The sequence below is a fragment of the Schistocerca serialis genome, chromosome 4, assembly GCF_023864345.2.
Source record: "Schistocerca serialis cubense isolate TAMUIC-IGC-003099 chromosome 4, iqSchSeri2.2, whole genome shotgun sequence".
NCBI lineage: Eukaryota > Metazoa > Arthropoda > Insecta > Orthoptera > Acrididae > Schistocerca > Schistocerca serialis.
In genome coordinates, this window is record NC_064641.1 from 770,516,668 (window position 1) to 770,535,688 (window position 19,021).

The window sequence follows — 19,021 nt, forward strand, 5'->3', positions numbered from 1 at the left end:
ATTATTATAGTCGACTTTTTCACTCATTGCGCATCGCGATGTACTGTTAGCAGTTTTTCGCGGCATTTTCACAATTAAAAAGCAGGCACAAAATCAAAGACAAAGCAAAATGGAACAAATACAATAACAACAAAGAGCAATAAATTGCCGATGATCTCTGGAAGAAACAGTGACAAATTAGTAAATGCGTTGCGCCAGATGCAAACTACATTTAACATTTGGCAAATAAGAGCAGATATATAACTGACAACTTCTCAGAAATTCACAAAGAAAATACGATCCTGGCCGGTTGTCGACAAGTGTAACCTCCCGACAGATAAAAAAATATATAATAACCACCCAACAGTATCAGCGTAACGTGCGAACAGATAAATTCCGTAACCTACCAATAATAAAATGTGACTAACGTCCTAACAAAAAATGTGGCTCACTTATAACCTTTGAATAATTGACTGTGAAATTAAACTGGTAAATTTTGGACGTCAGCAGTGCTGCGTCATGGCTCTGAAAGATTATTCTGAATAAATTGAAAATTCTTACCTCAATAAGGTCGCCGGATAACGCTTATATATCTGCTCCTATAAGATTTTTTTCTGGCACAGCCCAGTGCAATGCTGGCCGATAGATTTGTCATGTATAAAAAGAAACAACTGATTTTTCTTTACAATAATTGGGATGACCATGGCGGCCAACCTGATTTAGGTTTTCCGTGATTTCCCTAAATCGCTCCAGGCAAATGCCGGGATGGTTCCTTTGAAAGGGCACGGCCGACTTCCTTCCCACTCCTTCCCTAATCCGATGAGACCGATGACCTCGCTGTTTGGTCTCTTCCCCCAAACAATCCAATCCAATCCAATGATCATGGATTGGAGAAATTAGTAAATTCTTAAAATTGAGATGAATGACTGTCAAAAGTTAATTTTTATAAGAAAGATTATTATTAAGAGATTTTATAAAAATATTTACATGGGACTTGATATAACAATAGTACATATGCGCGAGGCTGCTTTTACCTTATACTACGACGCTCAGGCACCGCCATCGCTCCCCACGACCAGCCCAGCCAACTCCATACACCAGACTGCTGGCTACTACTTACTCCTACTGCCACACAATTCCTACTGCATACAACACTGCTCTCTGGTTGAGATTCTCTTATAGCTTACATATCGCAGGCAGTGCGTGAGCAATCCATCGAAACTACATCTGCTCGAGTGCGCTAGCAATAAATTCCTTAGTCATGGACCTCTTACAATGTTAGTGCCAACAGTGAACTACGAAAGAGTTAGAGTTAAGATATGGGGGTGATTTTCTTGGTTTGTATGTTATCTCCTTATTGTGTGTACGTAAAAGTTAAATTCGGGCAAATATCAACACATTTTACAATATTTTTTACTGGGTGCAGTAGAGGAACAGTTTGGCGACGATTATATCAACATGACTATGCATCCTATCATAAAGCATATGTGAAGCAATGATTTGTGTTCAATAACATTACTGAAATGGACTAGTCTGCCGATAGTGCCGACCAGGGCCCAATGGAACACTTTTGGGATCAACTAGTATGTCGATTTCTCTCGAAACCCTAGCGTCCAACACATTAACTTTTTTGGTTTCTGCTGTTGAGAAAGAGTGGGGTGCCATTTCTGCAGAGACATTCAGACAGCTCATTGAATGCATTCTAAGCACCATCCAAGCCGTCACAGAGGCGAAGGGCGGACGCAGTCCATATTAATGCCCACTGAGAAGTGTCCAGACGGAGTAGATGCAGCGGCCGGCCGCGTGCAGTGACGTTACCGCGCCTGTTGCAGGCCCGCACGCGACGCCGGCCTACGTGCAGCGCGACGTGCTCTGGGGCGGCAGCCTCGGCCCCGTTGCAGCGCCGCGACACGTCGCGACGCTGTCTGCATGCGGCTGCTATCTGTAGCACACATCTGGCGCCAAACCACTGGCCGAGCCGCTGCCGCCGGCGACAGCTGACGCGCAGTCTGCACGCTTCCCCCGGCGAAGGTGCCGGGCTTCATCGGAGGCGCCGCCTCGGCATCCCGACTCTATTGTAAGTACCTCCGCCACTTGCCTCTGTAACGCACGGCTCCGCAGGAGATATATATGATGTGACAATTATTGAACTACATGAAACAAAATAGTCATAACTTCTGAACGGTTTGCGTTAGGACGTTCACACTGCACGGTTGGATGCGAGGCGTGATGGGAATTAGTATGCGAATGGGTGATTTGGTTTCGCGTCGAAGCTCGCTTTCATTTGGATGGATTTGTCAATAAGCAAAACTGGCTCGTTTGGGGGACTGAGAATACGCATTTCCCGATCGATAAGTCTCTTCACCCCCAACGGGTGACTGTGTGGTGTGCAATGTCCAATCACGGAATAATCGGTGCGATATTACTTGATGACACGGTGACTACCGCTCGGTAGGCGAAGGTTTTGGAAGATGATTTCATCCCCATTATCCAAAGTGATCCTGCTTTCGAAAAGATGTGGTTCATGCAAGACGGAGCTCGACCCTATCGAAGCAGGAGCGTGTTTGACGTCCTGGAGGAGTACTTGGGGACCGCATTTCGGCTCTGGGGTACCCAGAGGCCACTAGCATGGGCCTCGATTGGCCGCCATATTCTCCGGATCTGAACACATGCGATTCCTTTTTGTAGGGCTATATGCAAGACAAGGTGAACAGCAGTAACCCGAAAACCATTGCTGAGCTGAAAACGGCCATTCAGGAAGTCATCGACAGAGTCGATGGTGCGACATTTCAGCGGGTCATGCAGAATTTCGCTATTTGTCTGCGCCAGATCGTCGCCAATGATGGCAGGCATATCGAACATGTCATAACCCAGGTCCGAATATTCGTAGTGACGCTTACACGTTGGATAAAGTGTGTACACGCCATTGTGTCACTCCGTTTACCTTATATATATATATATATATATATATATATATATATATATATATATATATATATATATATAATTGTAACCAGTTACAAAGGGACCCGTAATTGAGTTGGTAAAAACGGAACGCTTATAGGACCACTTTGTTGTCCATGTCTATGTTTGTCTGTACGACAGTTAAGAACCATTTTTCTCAGCAACTGATAGACATACCACAAGTGGAAATTCATGTCACGTATCAAGGTCTACGGTCACTTAGCGATGTAAAAAAAATTGAAGTTTTTCAATGCAATTAATACATACGACCATTTATATCACGTATTTTGATATTCGCAAACTCACTCATAAAAACCTATAGAGCACTTCCTGTTGATCTATTATCATGAAATTTCCCAAGAAGCAAGGTTTCACACTACAACCGAAGGAAAAATTCCGAAAACTGTTAATCTGTAATTATATCACAAGGAAAAACAATTTTTGTTGTCATTTGTTATCAGACTGTCTGTCCATCGTCTGTTAAGTCCCCTTTTTCTCACGAACAGGTAGACGCATCAAGCTGAAATTTACGTCACATACTAGTATCGATGGACCATTAGCGGTATAATAAACGTTAGCTTCTAAGTCAACACGGCCATTTATGTCGCGTAATTTGGTACTCGCAAACTCACTCATTAAAACGTGTAGGGTACTTTCCCTTGCCGTAGGATCATGAAATTTGGTAAGAAGTAACGTTTCATAGTACATTTCCATTTTGGAAAATTGTTAGTCTGTACTTATATCACACAAAAAAATATTTTTTGTGTCATTTGTTGTCCGGCTTCAAACTTGAAATTAAAATATTCTAGAAAGTCTTGGAATCCCTAGAACCGATGTCTTGCTTGTATCAGTGTCGATTATAGGCAAAAATCGTCGAGATCCTTGATTTCCAGAATGGATTAACTGTCTACGTACATAATTAAGTTTGTACGGAACCCTCAGCGGGGGCGTCCTCCTCGTATCTGGTCAATTTCATTTTCCATCTTTGTACCGACCAACTACAATAGCACAACAACTTGAATTCCTCTTCTTTCTTTGTCGTTTCCTATTTTTTGCAGTACCGTTTCATCTTCTCCCCATTTTGTTTTTTTCGTTTCTTCTGTCCGTTTTGTTCCCTATTTTTTTGCCTTCTCTCCCTTGAAAGCGTTCTGAATTTCGTTTTTAGTTGTTGAAAACATTTCTTTCTGCTATTTCCGATGCTTTGTTGTTTCTTTATAGTTCTTTTCTTATTTGTTTAATCCGTACTGTCATCGAATTCTTTTTCTACAAATACAGGAATATTAGCTTCGTCTCCCTCTGCCCAGTCATTCAGTACATGTGTCCAAAGGAGATGGATCTTCGTTTTGCAATTGCTTCTGATAATTTTTTTTTTATATTTTCGTAGACGTACTCGTTATTTCTCATTTTCCGGATGCTGATACTTTGTATTGCTCACATCATTTTTCTAATACGAGGCATCCGTGTTTCAAGCATATCTATTCCGTACAGCTCATAGTTCATTGTGTAGCATTACATACATATAAACACTGTGTACTTTGATGTTTTAGTCACTTTTACTACTATTATTACTACTATTAAATAGGAAAATTTTCCTAATAATCTGCAAAATATTATTTATTTGATCACGAACCGGCTTTCGGTTTTTTAGTTCATTGTTAGATGATAAATGAATTTTGCTAACACAGGTAAAATGACGTGCAACTCTCACGAATATACAAAAAATGATTACGTATAGGATGTTTATAAAGGAAAGAATTACATTTTTATGTCGCGCAAAATACACTTACGGAAAAAAATCGCAACACCAAAAAGTAATCAATGTAGAGTAAAGAAATTTCGGGAATATATTTGCCTAGGTAACTTATTTAAGTGACTGACGTTGCTAGGTCACGGGTTAATGTAAGTGAGTGCTAAGCCATTGTCAATGTGAATACTGGTACATTAATAAGCGGTGTAACCGCCAGAATTTTGAATGCAGTAACGCAAACGTGCTTGCATTGTGTTGCACAGAAGTTTGATCTCAGTTTGTGGGATAGAGTTCCATGCCTGTTGCATTTCGTCGGTCATTACATTACATTAATGGTGTTTGTGGATGATGTCGTCCGATGATGTCCCATGTGTGGTCGAATGCAGGCCAAGGGAATAAGTCGACTTCCTGTACAGCGTGTTGGGTTACAAAGGCGGTATGTGTGCGATCGTTATCCTGTTGGAAAACACCCCCTTTAATGCCGCTCATGAATGGCAGTACAACAGGATGAATCACCACATTGACGTACTAATTTGCAGACAGGGTGCGTGAGATAACAACGAGAGTGCTCCTGCTATCATATGAAACGGCACGCCAGATCATAATTCCAGGTGTAAGTCCAGTGTATCTATAGCACGCAGACAGGCTGGTTGCAGGCCCTCAGCTGGTCTCCTTCTAACCAATACACGGCCATCACTGATACCGAGGCAGAACCAGCTTTCATCAGAAAACACAACATACATCCACCTTGCCCTCCATTGAGCTCTCACATGACGCGACTGAAGTTGCAAAAGGCGGTGATTTGGAGTCAATGGAAAGCACGCTGAGGGCATCTGGCTCGAAGCTGTCCGTGAAGTAACCGCTTTGTTACACACTTCGTTGTGTCACTGTGGTGCTAAATGCTATTGAAATTGCTGCTCCAGATGCAGTACAATGCACCAGAGCCATACGCCGAACATCTTGGTAGTGCCACGTGGCCGCCCACAGTCCGGTCTTCTTGGCGGCCGTATATTCCCTTGATCGCCCGCCTCTTTAGGTGGGCGGTAACGGGCTCGCTGCCCATGGAAGCGGGCCCAAGTTCGATTCCCGGCCAGGATGGAGATTTTCTCCTCTGGGGTACTGGGTGTTGTGTTGCCCTCATCATCATTTCATCCCCATCACCAGCGCGCAAGTCGCCCAATATCGCGTCGAATAAAATAAGACTTGCACTTGGCGGCCGAACTTCCCCGAATAGGGGTCTTCCGGCCAACGATGCCATACGCTCATTTCCATTTTCCATTCCCTTGATCGCCGCTGCCAGCAGTCGTATACAGTGGCTGGAACATTGCAGAAGGAACATTCAGCTTCTCGTAGTTCTATTACATTACCTCGTTCAAACTCAGTGAGGTTTTGATAATGGCGTCTTTGTTACCTTAGAAGGCATTCTTGACCAACTTCAGCTCAAGAAGTCCAATCTCAAAGGTAACTAACGCTCACGACCGTTACAGTACGTGTTTAAAGCAAACCTGATTTGCATCTTTGTAGCGACGCTACTAGCGCCACTATTATGCGATTTGCGTGAAATCTGAACTGATATCATCTTTCAGGTGTAGAAACACGCCTGTTAATTTTTGTTTATGTCGCACAATTCCTTCTTGGTGTTGCGATTTCTTCTTTCCGTCATTGTAGTTAATTAATTTAATCAAAAACGAAAAATCCAAATTTTTGTGGGGGTATTGTTACATATACGAACATTTTAAAAATAAATTGAATCACAATCGTAACCTAGTATCTGTATAACTGAAACATAATTTAACAGAGAGGAAAAGAAATGAGTTTGGTCATTTAAAACTAGGCTGAGATTCTGTGGCATATCTACATCTATATCTACATTCTGCAAACCACTGTGAAGTGCATGGCGAAGCGTACTTCCCATTGTACTGGCTATTAGAGCTTTTCTCTGTGTAAATCAAATATGGAGGGTAAGAAGAATGATTTCTTAAATGTCGCCCTGCGTACTGTAATTATTCTAATCTTGTTCTCTCGATCACTAGGGGAGCGGTTTAGGGGGTTGCAGTATATTCCTGGGGTCGTCATTTTGAAACTTTGTAAGTAAGCTTTCACGGAACCCTTCAAGGGTCTGCCAATTCAGTTCTCTCAACATTTCTATGACACTCTCCACGGATCAGACAAACCTGTGAACATTCGTGCTGCCCTTCTCTGTATACATTCAATATCCTCTGTTAGTCCTCTCTGGTACGGGTACAACATACCTGACCAATATTCTAGAATCCGTCGAACGAGTGATTTGTAAGCAATCACTTTTGTAGACTTCATTTCCCCAGTATTCTACCAATAAACCGAAGTCTACTACCTGCTTTACCCACGATTGAGCCTATGTGCTCATTCCATTTCATATCCGTAGATAGTATTACACTCAAGAATTTGTATCAGTTATCCGATTCCAACGACTCATTGATCTTAAAGGATACTGGGTATTTTCGTTTTGTGAATAGCACAGTTGCCAATCTTCGCACCACTTTGAAATCTTGCCAAGTTCTGACTGAATATTTGTGCAGCTTCTCTCAAGCAGTACTTCATTTCGGATAACTGCATCATCTGCAGTCGGAGGTTACTAGTAATAATGCGCGCAAAGTATGGTTCAAATGGCTCTGAGCACTATGGGACTTAACATCTGAGGTCATCAGTCCCCTAGACTTAGAACTACTTAAACCTAACTAACCTAAGGACATCACACACATCCATGCCCGAGGCAGGATTCGAAGCTGCGGCCGCAGCAGTCGCGCGGTTCCGGACTGAGGCGCCTAGAACCGCTCGGCCACAACGGCCGGCGCGCGCAAAGTAATTTATATCGAACATGAACAGCAAGGCTCCCAACGCACTTCCCTGGGGCACACACGAAGTTACTTCTACATCTTTTAATAACTATCGATCCAAGGTAACTTGTTGTGTCCCGCCTACCAATGTTTTTTGAAGTTTATTGCTTTCAAGTGTTTCAAGTAACATCATCTCTCTGCTTTTCTTAAAAGTATATAAAATTTCACAATATACGTCGTATGGGCGGTTCCCTGTTAAATGGTGTTCCGCAAATGTTGAATCAAATCTTTGCTAGCTTCCGGTTCCTCTCATTCTCCGAAAACATAACTGCCAATATTAGGAATGTATTTTTTACTTAATACTGTTGTCATCTTCTGCCAAATACTGATGGAAAATTCAGTTATTATTTTTGTTACTGTTTTCGGCCTACTGGGCTACGTGACGTACAATAAAGCGGTGTCACCAGAGTTTTGTTTTTGGCTAGATGAACTGCCTTACAGAAACACGGACTTGTTGGCGCCTTCAGTTGACGAGTAACGTCTTTAGGTCATCTTATGACGACTTGTAATATGCCTTAACTACTAACGGCGCAACATGTGTGCTCTGAGGACAAAATATGTGATAACTTTTGGTTTGTTTCAGCTTTTCTTTGGGCCAATATTACCATCATTCTCTGAGAACCGGCTCTTTTCCTATGGTTAGGCAATATTATCCCGGTCTTCTTGCCGTCTTCTTGCAGGCCACCTGTCCAGTCGGGATTTTTCTGCCAAAACTTTTTTCTGTCTGTTATATCAAACTGTATTATTCCTACTACCTTCAGGTCTTTACTTACTGTAACGTTCTAAATCTACATATGCATCGATACACCGCAATCCACCTTATAGCGCGTGGCGGAGGGTACTCCGCACCACTACTATTCATTTTCCTTCCTGTTCCACTCGCAAATAGGACGAGGAAAAAACGACTTTCTATGTGCCTCCGCATGAGCCCTGATTTCTCCATTTTATTGTTTTGATTATAGCTTCAACTGCAACTACCGTAGAATTCTACATGTCTAGTTAATCTAACTGATTCTATTCTTTTAATACGATTGTCGAATCTTAACCTCCTTTTCTTGTATCGTAATAAATGTTGACATGCCTCACCTCCTTATTTGTTCTTAGGCTGTATGATTATTCTTCAGTATAATTTCGACTTAAAATTATCCCGATTTCTTTTCGGTCTTCCTATACGTTTCTTCAGCGCCTCTGTTTTGGTTTAATGTTGATGTTGTGTTCAGTCCGAAGACTGGTTTGATGCAGCTCTCCATGCTACTCTATCTGTGCGTGCCTCATCACCTGCGAATAATTTTACGTCCATCTTAATCTGTTAACTGCATTCCTCTCTTAGTCTCCCTCCACAATTTTTATACCCCACACTTCCCTCCAATACTAAATTGGTAATCCCTTGATGTCTCAGAACGTGTCCAGCAACCGATCCCTTCTGTTAGTCGAGTTGGGCCACAAATTTCTATTCTCCACAGTTCTGTTCAGTAACTTCTCATAAATTATGTGATCTACCCGTCTAATCTTCAGCATTCTTCTGTTGCGCCAAAATTCAAAAGCTTCTATTCTCTTCCTGTCTAAACTGTTTATCGTCCATGTTTCACTTCCATACATGCCTACACTCCAGACAAATAGCTCCAGAAACGACTTCTTAACACGTAAGTCTATTTTTGACGTGTTCAAATTTCTCTTCTTCAGAAACGCTTTTCTTGCCATTGCCAGTTTAGGCTGGCGCTGAGCACTATGGGACTTAACGTCTGTGGTCATCAGTCCCCTAGAACTTAGAACTACTTAAACCTAACTAACCTAAGGACATCACACACATCCATGCCCGAGGCAGGATTCGAACCTGCGACCGTAGCGGTCACGCGGTTCCAGACTGAAGCGCCTTTAACCGCACGGCCACACCGGCCGGCATTGCCAGTTTACATTTTATATCTTCTCTACAGCCATCATCAGTTATTTTGCTGCCCAAATAACAAAAAAGTCTACTAATTTGTCTTGTTTTGTAATTTAATTCCCTCAGCATCTCCTGATTTAATTCCACCACATAACATTATCCTTGTTTTGCCTGTATTGATGTTCATCTTATATGTTCAAGACACTCTTCATTCCATTCAACTGCTCTTCCAAATTCTTTCCTGTGTCTGACAGAAGTACAGTGTCACGGTGAAGCTTCAAAGTTTTGATTTCTTCTTCCTGAACTTTAATTTCTATTGCAAATTTTTCTTTGGTTTCTTTTACTGCTTGTTCAATGTACAGACCGAATAAGATCTGCGATAGGCTACAACCCTGTCTCACTTCCTTCTCAACTACTGCTTCTCTTTCATGACCCTCGACTTCTACGACTGCCGTCTGGTCTCTGTAGAAGTTGTAATCAGCCTTTCGGCAACTGAATTTTACATCTGTTGTCTCCAGAATTTCAAAGAGAATATTCCAGTCCACTTTGTCAAAAGCTTTCTTTAAGCCTACAAATGCTATACACGTAGGTTTGCCTTTCCTTAATCTATCTCCGAAGATAAATCGTAGGGTCAGTATTGCCTCGCGTTCTCCTAAATCCAAACTGAACTTCCTCTATTTGGTTTCTACCAGTTGTTCCAGTCATCTGTAAAGAATTTGCGTTAGTATTCTGCAAGCGTGACATATTAAACTGATTTTAAAATTAGAATTATTGCTTTCCTCTTGACATCTGAACAGATTTCGCCTGTTTCATACATCTTGCACGACAGTTGGAAGAGTTTTGTCACGGCAGGCTCTCCCAAGGTTATCAGTAGTTCTGACTGAATGTCGTCTACTCCCGGAGTTTTGTTTCGACTTATGACCTTCAATGCTCTGTCAATTCTTCTCACAGTAACGTATCTCCCACCTCATGTTCATCTTTGTCCTCTTCCATTTCTAAAATACTGCCTTGAAGTTCATCTCCTTTGTATGGACCCTGCATATATTCTTTCCACCTTTCAGCTATCCCTTTTTTGGTTAGGGCTCGCTTTCCATCTGAGCTCTTGATATTCATACAGTGGTTCTCTTTACTCCAAAGACCTCTTTAATTTTCCTGCAGTCGGTATCTACCTTTTTTCTAGTGAAATATGCTTGCAGGTCCTTAAATTTATCCTCTAGCCATATCTGCTTAACCATTTTGCACTTCCTGTCAATCTCACTTTTCAGGTGTTTGTATTCCCCAGCTTAATTTGCTGCATTTTTATATTTTCTCCTTTAAATATCTCCTGTATTATCCAATGATTTCTACTAGGCCTTGTCTGTTGATCCATTTGATCCTCTGCTGCCTTCACTATTCCGTCTCTTAATGCTACCCATTCGTCTGCTACTGTATTCCTTTCCCTGTTCTAGCCAGCCGTTGCCCTAATACTCCCTATGAAACTCCCAACAAACCCTTGTTCTGTCAACTTATCCAGGTCCCATCTCTTTAATTTCCTACCTTTTTCCAAGTTCTTCACTTTTAATCTACAGTTCATACCAATAAATTGTGGTGAGAGTCCACATCTACCCCTAGAAATTTCTTATAATTTAAAATCTGGCTCCCAAACCTCCGTCTAACCATTATATAATCTATATGATATCTTCTGGTGTTTCCAGGTCTCTTCGACGTACATGACCTTCTTTTATGATTTAGCGATTATTAAATTCTGGTCTGCGCAAAATTCTACCGTTGCGGCATCCTCTTTCATTCCATTCCTCCAGTTCGCATTCACCTATTATTTTTCCTTGTCATCCTTTTCTTGCTATCGAATTCCATTTCTCCATCACGATTAAATTTTCGTGTCCTTTAACTATCTGAATAATTTCTTTTATCTGGTCAAATATTTCTTCAATTTTCTCATCTTCGGCGGAGCTAGTTGACATGTAAACTTGTACTACTGCGGTAGGCGTGGGCTTCGTGTCTGTCTAAGCTCTGATAATCCGTTCACTATGCGGTACATAGTAGCTTACCCGCAATCGTATTTTCTTATTCATTATTAAACCTATTCCTGCATTACCCCTATTTGATTTGGTATTTATAGCCCTGTATTTACTTGTCAGATGTCCTGTTCCTCCTGCCACCGAACTTCACTAATTCCCACTATATCTAGCTTTAACCTATCCATTTCCCTTTTTAAATTTTGCAACCTACCTGCTCGATAAAGGTCTTTCCACTCTCCGATCCGCAGAATCCCAGTTTTGTTTCTCCTGATGACGACGATCTCCTGAGTAGTCCCCGCCCGGAGATCCGAATGGGATGCTATTTTACTTCCGGAATATTTTACCCAAGAGGACGCCATCATCATTTAACCACACAGTAGAGCTGCATGTTCCGGGGAAAAATTACAGCTGTGGTGTCCCCTTGCTTTCAGCCGTTCGTAGTACCGGCACAGCAAGGCCGTTTTGGTTGATGTTACAAGGGCAGATTAGTCAATCATCCAGACTATTGTCCCTTCGACTACTGAAAAGACTGCTGCGCCTCCTCAGGAACCACACGTTTGTCTGGCATCTCTACTGATTCCTCTTCGGTATGTTGGCACCTACGGTACGGCTGTCTGTAGCGCTGAGGCACTGAAGCCACCCCACCGACGGTAAGGTCCTTGTTTCGTTGCGGGGACGCGTAAATTACCAACTATAAAATAATAAAAGAATCTAATTTTGTATACGAAGTTCTTGTGTAGCACGTCTTACAATACGTTCCTTGCTACTTTTTTTCTAAATGCTTGGCCATCTGTAACTTCCACTCCTGTCACTCTCATTCCTGGACAATCCCAGCATGTACCATAAATTTGAAAAAAATCGGTGGTGAAGAGTAGGCGCGGTCGCCTTGTCAGTTCGCCTTGTAAACGAATCGGGTGACTACTGAGTCAACAACAAAAATAGAATCTTTCAACAATATTACAGGCAATGCGCCTCGTAGCTACAACTTCCTAACATTTGTTTTTAAAATTTTAATTTTAACTGCAGCAGATCTAACTGGTGCAACTACAAACACGTCTATCCAAAATGGATACAATTATAGCACTCACTGATACATTGTATTAATTTTCTTGTTTCCGCAGGGCCAAAGCAGGTTGTAGACTACATGCGACTTGGCCTACTGTTCCGCGCTTCATCCCGCATGCATCTAGGTTCCGCATTCCCCAGAACTCGAAGCTGGATGGCGGCTCGGAACGCCTTCGTCGACGACACATAAAAAATTTCTGCAAAAATCAGTTATAAAAGGATTTATTTCCACTTGTCGCCGTAATACTATCACTCGGCAATAATTTGAAATTAATACAGTAGAAGCTTGATATACCGAGGTCGGATAGACTGCGGATTCGGATATAACACGGTATTAAGTATGCCCCCCCCCCTCCCCCCCAAAATGTAATATCATTTACGAATGATTTTTGCACTCTCGGTATATTTTATGAACTTGAAAGAAATCTTATTAGAGTCTGCGTGTAGCCTTTCTGCAGGATAATTTACTGCTGCAACTTCCAAGCTCTTTAAACAATATCCAAAATAGGCGGACGTAATTAAACTCAACCTTTGGTTTGTGTTACCGACATATCAGGATTATTACCGGACAGAAGCTTTGAATACTCATCTCACGCTTAACGTTGTGACGCAGTCAACAAAGTGACTAAGCAACAGTGCTTGGCAATAATCTAAATGAGCACAACCATCATCTGGATCATAAATTATTCATTCATTGTCTAGATTTCTATGTGCTTGTTACGGTGTCATAGAAATGGGAAGTGTGTTCTGTGAGTGATAAACTAAAAATTGTTGATCAAATAATGGAAAATCCAGGATGGAATGTAAGAATATTATGAAAAGGAAAGTTGCTACTCACTATATAGCGGAGGTGCTGAGTCGCAGATAGGCACAACAGAAAGACTGTCACAAATAAAGCTTTCAGCTATTAAGTTTTTCTTCAACGATAGATCTGGACACAAACACAAACACACACACATACACACGCACGCACGCAAACGACCGAACTCATGCATGCGACTGCAGTCTCAGGCAACTGAATCCACTGGTGGTTTCAGTCTATTGTTGACGATAGCCTTAATGGCCGAAAGCTTTGTTTGTGACAGTCTTTTTGTTGTGTCTATCTGCGACTCAGCATCTCCGCTGCATAGTGAGTAGCAACTTTCCTTTTCATAAAAATTTTTGATCGTTTAAAGAAAGGTGAAACTAAATCAAGTTTATCACGCGAGAGCGGTGTACCTGAAGGAACAATCAGGGAATGCGTGAAAGAGGAGAATAAATTTAGAAGTTCTGTAAACGCAGTTTGAAGTGATGAGATGGACAGAGGAAGGACTAAATTAGGAAAAGACAGTGAACTTGACGAATGGCTTCATAGGTGGTTTTTAATAAAGAGAAGTAAAGGTGTGCCACTTTCCGGGGCAATTATTAACGCCCAAGCTGAAAAATTTCGCTTTGATTTACCTGGCAACAAAGATTTTATAGCTTCCGACGGATGATTTTCAAGACGAAAATGACGCCATGCGATTCGCTAAACGACTATTGAATAGAAGAAAAGGCTTGCTGCGACAGTGAACCCGCTTGACAGTTACCTGAAATTCTACACAAATTAATGGCTGATGAAAATTTAAATGTTCATCAAACCTATAATTGCGATTAAACGGCGCTTTATTATTATGTTCTTCCAAAACTTCGTTTTTGCTTAAAAAAAATGAACCACGACGGCATTAATTCAGGGAATCAAACGAACAGTTAAGGCGCATTATCGCCGTGAACTGTTCACTTCAGTTGCAAATTCAGATGAGGAAATGGATATGTACTTGAAATTTGCAAATTTTTGGTGTGTTGCGTATTCTTTAGGCCTGGTGTGGCGAAGCACTGGTCCAACCACTAAGACATTGTAACAAGCACATAGAAATCTAGAAAATGAATGAATGATTTATATTCCATGTGACCGTTGTAGTTACACAGATTTCAACAGCAATGACATCCACTCTACATGTGATATTCTACTGCGTAATATTGATCTTGAAGGCTTGAACGGTTGGGTAGTCGTCGACAACGAAGAACCGTTTTGGGTGATCGTACGTAGATGACAAGGACGAACGAAATTCCAATCACCAACTTTATCCTCCAAATGCAAAAATATTTTGTTGACACCGACCTCCAAAGGGAGGAACGATCACCACGATAAAATAAGGGAAATCAGAGCTCGTATGGAAAGATATAGGTGTTCATTCTTTCCGCTCGCTATACGAGATTGGAATAATAGATAATTTTGAAGGTGGTTCGATGAACCCTCTGTCAGGCACTTAAATGTGATTTGCAGAGTATCCACATAGATGTAGATGTAGACATTATTGACGCTGTTCGAAATGAGAGTAGTGAAGCAGTCCAGGATTAGAATGATGAAGCTTAAGAAGAAAGTATAGATGATGTTCCCAGCACACGTGAAATATTGGATAACACAAATTTAAAGTGGTTACGTGGATGGAGCAACACAGTGAACCAAACCAGATTGAGCTGTTGCACTTGATGAGCATAAAACAACACGTAAAGAAACTGCGTGAAATGACTCGTCAAAGAAAGCTAACTCACTTCCATAAAGCAGTAGAGTGACGTACCGTAGCTTGAGGGCGGTGTTGTAAATTATCGTACTGCATCAAAGCTTACTTTATATACGGTATAGAAACTCGTGTTACTGCTTAGTCGACGTTTGAGTGAAGTTTGTTTAATTGCTGTACTAAATGTGGTAACTTTCTGAAATGTTTTACTTCGAATGTTTTTACATTTAAATACTGTATAATACAATATGTATAATACTGCAATGCGTATTCATCCTTGTTTCCCAAAAGTTATCAATACACGGCTCACTCTTGATATACAGATATACCGCGGGTATGCTATAACTAGGAGTAAAGCATGTCTCCTGATAACTGCGTTATATCGGGCTTCTACTGGTTTTCTTAACCTATACTTGAAATCCATATTTTAACGGTGAATAAAAACGAGTATGTAATTGCTTCAAACTAGGCTCCGGACTGAAGACTACACTATTTGATCAAAAGTATCCGGACGCCCCAAAAACATACGCTTTTCATATTAGGTGCATTGTGCTGCCACCTACTGCCAGGTACTCCATACCAGCGACCTCAGTAGTCATTAGACATCGAGAGAGAGCAGAATGGGGTGCTCCGCGGAACTTACGGACTTCGAACACGGTCAGGTGATTGGGTGTTACTTGTGTCACACGTCTGTACGCGAGATTTTCACATTCCTAAACATCCCTAGGTCCACTGTTTCCGATGTGATAGTGAAGTGGAAACGTGAACGGACACATATAGCACAAAAGCACACAGGCCGACCTCGTCTATTGACTGGAAAGAGACCGCCAACAACTGAAGAGGGTCGTAATGTGGAATAGGCAGATATTTATGCAGACCATCACACAGGAATTCCAAACTGCATCAGGATCCACTGCAAGTACTGTGACAGGCGCAAGGTGAGATAACTTGGATTTCATGGTTGAGCAACTGCTCATAAGCCACACATCACGTCGGTAAATGCCAAACGACGCCTCGCTTGGTGTATGGAGCGTAAATATTGAACGATTGAACAGTGGAAAAACATCGTGTGGAGTGACGAATCACGGTACACAATGTGGTGATCCGATGGCAGGGAGTGGGTATGGCGAATGCCCGGTGAACGTCATCTGCCAGCGTGTGTAGTGCCAACAGTAAAATTCGGAGGCGGTGGTGTTATGGTGCGGTCGTGTTTCACATGGAGGTGGCTTGAACCCCTTGTTGTTTTGCATGGCACTATCACAGCACAGACCTACATTGATGTTTTGAGCACCTTCTTGCTTCCCACTTTTGAAGAACAATTCGGGGATGGCGATTGCATCTTTCAACACAATCGAGCACCTGTTCATAATACACGGCCTGTGACGGAGTGGTTACACGACAATAACATCCCTGTAGTGGACGGGCCTCCACAGAGTCCTGACCTGAATCCTATAGAACACCTTTGGGATGTTTTGGAACGCCGACTTCTTGGCAGGCCTCACCGTCCGACATCGATACCTCTCCTCAGTGCAGCACTCCGTGGAGAATGGGGCAATAAATCTTCCAGCACCTGATTGAACGTGTGCCTGCGAGAGTGGAAGCTGTCATCAAGACTAAGGGCAGGCCAACACCAAAATGAATTTCAGCATTGCCGTTGGAGGGCGCCACGAGCTTGTAAGTCCTTTTCAGCCACGTGTCCGGATACTTTTGATTACATAGTGCACATCAACAACGCACCGATGTGCGATGCAGAGGAAAACTGCATATGAATCACTTGTAGCTCCGAGGAATAAGAATGGGAATGAGATTACTGAACGCACTGCCTGCATGACTCGCTTTATTATGCACGGTGTCTCTGCTACATCCTTCTGGTCGCTTTCTTCGACCCCCTTAAGTGCAGTGGTCGCTGACGCACGTCACACATAGCAGTACGGCGATGGTAGGCTGATTAAATGGAGCAAGTGCCCATTTCCGAACAGTGCTCCCAAAGTGAACATGAACGCAGAAGAGCAGATAAACAAGGGCAAGGCGGAAAGATACAGTATTGGCGCTGCTATGCTGTTGCTGTAACTGAAACTGCATCTTTGTTACATGGGTACACGACGCGCAAAAACGTAAGACGTGTGTCAGTTTCACATGCAGAATGAAGCAGTCGTATTGTGCGCATTTCATTTAAGTGGATAAACTGAAATACGGTGCTCATGTAAACATCTTTATTTTAGGCTAGTTGTTGTCGAACTGTTTTGTTCAAGAATCATTATTCATTCTGTGGAACGGCACTCCGGGCCCCATATGTACCGATCTTTTGATTGATTGGTAACCTATATAAATTAGTATCACATGAGCCACCAGTAGACTAGATATACAGTGAAGTGAAAAAAAAGGTCATGGGATAGCGATATGCCATATACAGATGTTGGGAGAATCGCGTACTTAAGTTATAAATGGACAGTGCATTGGCGGAGCTGTCATTTGTACTCTGGTGATGCATGTGAAAGGTTTCCGACGTGATTGTGGTCGCACGACAGGAATTAACAGACTCTGAACGTGGAACAGTACTTGTAGTTAGACGCATGGAACATTCCACTTCGGAAATTGTTAGGGAATTCAAATATTCCGCGAGCAACAATGCAAAGAGTGTGGCGAGAATACCAAATCTCAGTCATTACCTCTCACCACGGACAACATGTCACTTAACGACCGTAGCAGCGGCGTCTGCACAGAGTTGTCAGTGTTAACAGATAAGCAACACTGCGCGAAATAACCGCATAAATCGACGTAAGTCGTACGACGAAAGTATCTTTTAGGACAGTGCGGTGAAATTCGGCCTCAGTGGGCTACGGTACCAGAACACAGACGCGAGTGCCTTTGTTAACAGGACGACATCGCCTGCAGTGCCCCTCCTGGGTTCGTGACCATTTCGGTTGGATCCTAGACATCTACATCTACATACATACTCCGCAATCCACCATACGGTGCGTGTTGAAGAGTACCTCGTACCACAACTAGCATCTTCTCTCCCTGTTCCACTCGCAAACAGAACGAGGGAATGATGACTGCCTATTTGCCTCTGTACGAGACCTAATGTTATCTTTGTGGTCTTTCCGCGAAATGTAAGTGGGCGGCAGTAAAATTGTACCGCAGTCAGCCTCAAATGCTGGTTCTCTAAATTTCCTCAGTAGCGATTCACGAAAAGAACGCCTCCTTTCCTCTAGAGACTCCCACCCGAGTTCCTGAAGCATTTCCATAACACTCGCGTGATGATCAAACCTACCAGTAACAAATGTAGCAGCCCGCCTCTGAATTGCTTCTGCGTCCTCCTTCAATCCGACCTGATAGGGATCCCAAACGCTCGAGCAGTTCTCAAGAATAGGTCGTATTAGTGTTTTATAAGCGGTCTCCTTTACAGATGAACCACATCTTCCCAAAATTCTACCAATGAACCGAAGACGACTATCCGCCTTTCCCACAACTGCCATTACATGCTTGTCCCACTTCATATCGCTCTGCAATGTTGCGCCCAAATATTTAATCGACGTGACTGTGACGTATTCAGACATTACAGGATTTTTTTTCCTATTCATCTGCATTAATTTACATTTATCTGTATTTAGAGTTAGCTGCCACTCTTTACACCAATCACAAATCCTGTCCAAGTCATCTTGTATCCTTCCCGTACACCACAGCATCATCAGCAAACAGTCGCAAATTGCTATCCACCCTATCCAAAAGATCATTTATGTAGATAGAAAACAACAGCGGACCTACCACACTTCCCTGGGGCACTCCAGATGATACCCTCACCCCCGATGAACACTCACCATCGAGGACAACGTACTGGGTTCTATTACTTAACGACTCGAAAACCGTGACCTGGTCAGATGAGTCCCGACTACAGCTGGTAAGAGCTGATGGTAGAATTCGAGTGTGGCGCAGACCCCACGAAG

General features: G+C 42.4%; 1 protein-coding gene across 1 annotated transcript in view; it reads left to right on the plus strand.

Annotated features, from left to right (window-relative positions):
* The first annotated feature begins 1,964 nt into the window (after positions 1-1,964).
* The window catches only part of LOC126474756 (fibronectin type 3 and ankyrin repeat domains protein 1-like), a 165,248-nt gene continuing 148,191 nt past the window's right edge, over positions 1,965-19,021 (plus strand). The window contains exon 1 of the mRNA XM_050102233.1: positions 1,965-2,056. The gene's annotated coding sequence lies outside the window, so the exon portion shown is untranslated. The remainder of the gene's footprint in view (positions 2,057-19,021) is intronic.